The following is a 6000-nucleotide window of genomic DNA, read 5'->3' as shown; positions in this document are numbered from 1 at the left end:
TTCTCCACTTACAAAACTTAAAGAGTCTACAACTAAGAGACAATCCTCTCAGTGCAATAACAATTTTGAAGAAAATCCACTATACTCTGAAACAGATTGATATGTCCAAAATACGTGTAAGGACACTGAGTAATCTGTTACATATCTACCTACCCCAGTTAACACATTTCAATTCATCATTTTCAGCCACTGAAACCATCGGATCAATGGGTTTAATAAACATGCCACAACTGAAAGAACTGGACATACAAGGGAATCCACTGATAACATTTCCTTTGGATCTCATGTCAGGCTTACGTCATTTAAGGAAGATACTGTCATCAAACTACAGGCTTTGCTGTGACGATCTGCTTCCAAATCAATCGAGCGAAATGAAATGTTCGGCGCCTTACACAGTTTTCCCTTCGTGCTCAACACTGATTCCAAATCAGCTGTACCGGGTTTTCTTTTGGCTGGTCGGTACCGTTGCCATTTTAGGGAATTTGTTTTGCTTGATAATTCCACAGGCAGTCAAAAACGTTTTCGGACCCAATTTTCTGATGGTCATAGCACAGCTACAGTTTGCTAACATGTGTATGGGATGGCACGTGATGATAGTTGTGGCGGCAGACAACTCGTATCGTGGAGTGTACCTCCACGCGGAACACACGTGGACCGGAAGTGTGGCCTGCAAGATGGCGGCTTTTCTCTCCCTGCTGTCCAGTGAAGTGTCAGTCTTCCTCCTGTTGTTCGTCATCTTGGATCAAACCCTCGTTCTTTGTATCCTTGAACGTTCCTGGACTTGTAATGCAAAGTTAACTGCCGCAGCTTGCGCTTCAGTGTGGCTGGTTGGCACCACTTTGACATCGATACCGTTTCTTCCCGGACTGTCACACTGGGGTCTGCATGGCCAGTCTGGTCTGTGCCGACTGGCATCGTTCAACAACCGCACTTCTGGCAAAGAGTTCCGGTGGTTCACAGTTGTTGTGGTCATCAACTTCACTGTGTGTTTGCTGACCATGGCTGGTCAAATTACCAGCAGCAGACGAACACCAGAGTACAGAATTGCGCTTGATCCCACGATCCGACCATACTATTCTTCAGTCCACTTGATGGGAAAGCTTGCAGTGACGGATGCTGTTTGCTGGCTTTCGTTTGGACTGGTGGTAGTGATGGCGTCACATGGGTTTCCCGCCTTCACCAACGTCCACGGCATGTTGGTGGTGTTCGTGTTGCCTCTCAACTCGGCCCTGAACCCGCTCCTGTTCGTGTGGACCCTGGTCACTCAGCGTCAAGGACAAAGGAAAGAAAAGAAATTGTTAGAAGCGTTTAGATCGCGACTTCAGCAACCAGGAAGAAGTAAACTGAATAAGTAGATAAAAGAAAGAAAAAAAAAAATATATATATATATATATGAACAGAAACAATACATAATAAACACATTATAATTTAACAAATAAATAAACAGATAAATGGATACACACACACACACACACACACACACACACACACACACACAGAGAGAGAGAGAGAGAGAGAGAGAGAGAGAATTGATTAAAAACAATCAAAAATCAGATTCTGCAAGCTGGATTTATCTACAGTGGCAAACAAAAGCTGACTCAGTGACGAACACAGACTTGGTGAATAGAATACAGACCTTTGACAGTACACCCCACAGATCAGTGAGTACACCCCACCCATCAGTGAATACACCACACACACAGATCAGTGAATACACCCCACACACAGATCAGTGAATACACCACACACAGATCAGTGAGTACACACCACACACAGATCAGTGAGTACACCCCACAGATCAGTGAGTACACCCCACAGATCAGTGAGTACACCCCACACACAGATCAGTGAATACACCCCACACACAGATCAGTGAATACACCCCACAGATCAGTGAATACACCACACACACAGATCAGTGAATACACCACACAGATCAGTGAATACACCCCACACACAGATCAGTGAGTACACCCCACAGATCAGTGAGTACACCACACACACAGATCAGTGAATACACCCCACACACAGATCAGTGAGTACACCCCACAGATCAGTGAATACACCACACACAGATCAGTGAGTACACCACACACACAGATCAGTGAGTACACCCCACACACAGATCAGTGAATACACCCCACACACAGATCAGTGAATACACCCCACACACAGATCAGTGAATACACCACACACAGATCAGTGAGTACACCACACACACAGATCAGTGAATACACCCCACAGATCAGTGAATACACCACACACAGATCAGTGAGTACACCACACACACAGATCAGTGAATACACCCCACAGATCAGTGAGTACACCCCACAGATCAGTGAATACACCCCACACACAGATCAGTGAATACACCACACACAGATCAGTGAGTACACACCACACACAGATCAGTGAGTACACCCCACACACAGATCAGTGAGTACACCCCACAGATCAGTGAGTACACCACACAGATCAGTGAATACACCACACACAGATCAGTGAGTACACCACACAGATCAGTGAATACACCCCACACACAGATCAGTGAATACACCCCACACACAGATCAGTGAGTACACCCCACAGATCAGTGAATACACCCCACACACAGATCAGTGAGTACACCCCACAGATCAGTGAGTACACCCCACACAGATAAGTGAATACACCCCACAGATCAGTGAGTACACCCCACAGATCAGTGACTACACCCCACAGATCAGTGAGTACACCCCACAGATCAGTGAATACACCCCACACACAGATCAGTGAATACACCCCACACACAGATCAGTGAGTACACCCCACAGATCAGTGAGTACACCCCACAGATCAGTGAATACACCCCACACACAGATCAGTGAGTACACCCCACACACAGATAAGTGAGTACACCCCACAGATCAGTGAATACACCCCACACACAGATCAGTGAGTACACCCCACACACAGATCAGTGAGTACACCCCACAGATCAGTGAGTACACCCCACAGATCAGTGAATACACCCCACACACAGATCAGTGAGTACACCCCACAGATCAGTGAGTACACCCCACACAGATCAGTGAGTACACCCCACAGATCAGTGAGTAAACCCCACACACAGATCAGTGAGTACACCCCACAGATCAGTGAATACACCCCACACACAGATCAGTGAGTACACCCCACATACAGATCAGTGAGTACACCCCACAGATCAGTGAGTACACCACACACAGATCAGTGAGTACACCCCACAGATCAGTGAGTACACCCCACAGATCAGTGAGTACACCACACACACAGATCAGTGAGTACACCCCACACACAGATCAGTGAGTACACCCCACAGATCAGTGAATACACCCCACACACAGATCAGTGAATACACCCCACAGATCAGTGAGTACACCCCACACACAGATAAGTGAGTACACCACACAGATCAGTGAATACACCCCACACACAGATCAGTGAGTACACCCCACAGATCAGTGAGTACACCCCACACACAGATCAGTGAATACACCCCACAGATCAGTGAATACACCCCACAGATCAGTGAATACACCCCACAGATCAGTGAATACACCACACACACAGATCAGTGAGTACACCACACAGATCAGTGAATACACCCCACACACAGACCAGTGAATACACCCCAGATCATGTCTGATGTTCTTCGTCTGTGTTCATCTGACTAGGCAACTGGCCAACCTAAGAAACACGCAACAGAAACAGCACTTCCAGAATCGTGGTTGCAGAATCGGTTAGGTGTAAGTGTTCACTAGTGATCCAAGTTCGATGGCTCATGGTGTTGTCAGTGTTCTTGGGAAAGGCACTTTGCTTCGATTTTCCTCACATCCACTCTTCTTCTTCTTCTTCTTCTTCTTCTTCGTTCGTGGGCTGCAACTCCCACGTTCACTCGTATGCACACGAGTGGGCTTTTACGTGTATGACCGTTTTTACCCCGCCATGTAGGCAGCCATACTCCGTTTTCGGGGGTGTGCATGCTGGGTATTTTCGTGTCTCCATAACCCACCGAATACTGACATGGGTTACAGGATCTTTAACGTGCGTATTTGATCTTCTGCGTGCGTATACACACGAAGGGGGTTCAGGCACTAGCAGGTCTGCACATATGTTGACCTGGGAGATCGTAAAAATCTCCACCCTTCAACCCGCCAGGCTCCGTCACCGTGATTCGAACCCGGGACCCTCAGATTGACAGTCCAACGCTTTAACCCCTCGGCTATTGCGCCCGTCCTCACATCCACTCAAAATGTGAATGGGCACCTGACTTCAAACAGGAATGGTCAAGACGGCAGACATGTTGTGATGTTGCATTGGATGGATGTGTGGGGCGCGTGTGCTGTACCGTTCTGACAAGTTTACACAAGGAGACAATGAACTGAAGTCAACCATTTATTCTAACTCAAGCGACGGTAACTCTCTAATATAATGCAATAGCCAAGTGGTTTAAGCGTTGGACTTTCAATCTGAGGGTCCCGGGTTCGAATCACGGTAACGGCGCCTGGTGGGTAAAGGGTGGAGATTTTTCCGATCTCCCAGGTCAACATATGTGCAGACCTGCTAGTGCCTGAACCCCCTTCGTGTGTATACGCACGCAGAAGATCAAATACGCACGTTAAAGATCCTGTAACTCATGTCAGTATTCGGTGGGTTATGGAGACACGAAAATACCCAGCATGCACACCCCCGAAAACGGAGTATGGCTGCCTACATGGCGGGGTAAAAACGGTCATACACGTAAAAGCCCACTCGTGTGCATACGAGTGAACGTGGGAGTTGCAGCCCACTCATGTCAGTGTTCGGTGGGTTATGGAAACACGAAAATACCCAGCATGCATTAAACACGACAGAGTCATCGGCAAGTCGATGTTGGTCGTGTAACGGAAAGAAAGAAAGAAAAGAAAGGAGACAGTGAATTGAAGTCAACCATTTATTCTAACTCAAGCGACGTAACTCTCTAATATAATGCACTAACCAAACCCGGTTAGTTCCCTTACAACAACTGAGAGGACAGGATTCCACCATCCTGTGCCGGGCCCTGGGCACAGTGGATCATGATGAATTCACTGTCCCGATGGCTGTGTGACCTTGGACATGAGAAGCCATCCAGCAAATGTCTGTTGGTTTATGTGTGCGTTTGTGCATGCCTATGTGTGGAGGGTAGCTGCTATGTACATATGTATGTTAAGATGTATGTATACATTGTGTGTGTCAGTGTGTGTGTGTGTGTGTGTGTGTGTGTCACATTTTTGTGTGTGTACGAAACATTGATGTCATGTGTAATGTAAATAAAAGTGTTTTTTGTAAAGCTCCTAGAGCAGATTTCTGGATAGTGTGCTATATAAGTATCCATTATTATTATCATCATTATTATCATTAACTGTTCTCTGCAGACTGCATGCAGTTTGACGGCATATTTTTTCAAGAAGATATGTGGCACACAAATCGATATAGAACGGACAATTTGTCACTGTATGAAGTATCACACACACACACACACACACACACACACACACACTTTCTTTCTTTCTTTGTCTCCTTTTTGTATCATTTCTCCAACCCCCCATCCCCTATCTGCTCTGTCTTTTCACTTTGTTTTGATCTTGTGTTAGGCCGATTTATACTATTCAGACACACATTCATGCACGTACACACACACACACACACACACACACACACACACATGCACAGTACTTTGGTTTACATACTGAGAAGGCAGGGATGAAGGGGACAAGGGGGTGAGGGTGGGGAGGGGAATGACAGTAAAAAAATAACAGTAACTACTCTCATTGCCTTTTTTTTTTTTAAATCAAATTTATAGTTTTGCTCACTATCACAACTATGAGCGTCTGTCAAACCAAAAGGTGTTTGCTGGAAATGGAGCAGCTACATCTCGAGGCTCATAAATCTAAAATACGCACTTGAAAATGTTCATCTTGCTGTAATGCTATCTTCTACCAGTTATTTCAACAGTCA

The sequence above is a fragment of the Babylonia areolata genome, chromosome 16, assembly GCF_041734735.1.
Source record: "Babylonia areolata isolate BAREFJ2019XMU chromosome 16, ASM4173473v1, whole genome shotgun sequence".
Lineage (NCBI taxonomy): Eukaryota > Metazoa > Mollusca > Gastropoda > Neogastropoda > Buccinidae > Babylonia > Babylonia areolata.
Note: the sequence above shows the minus strand (reverse complement) of the source record.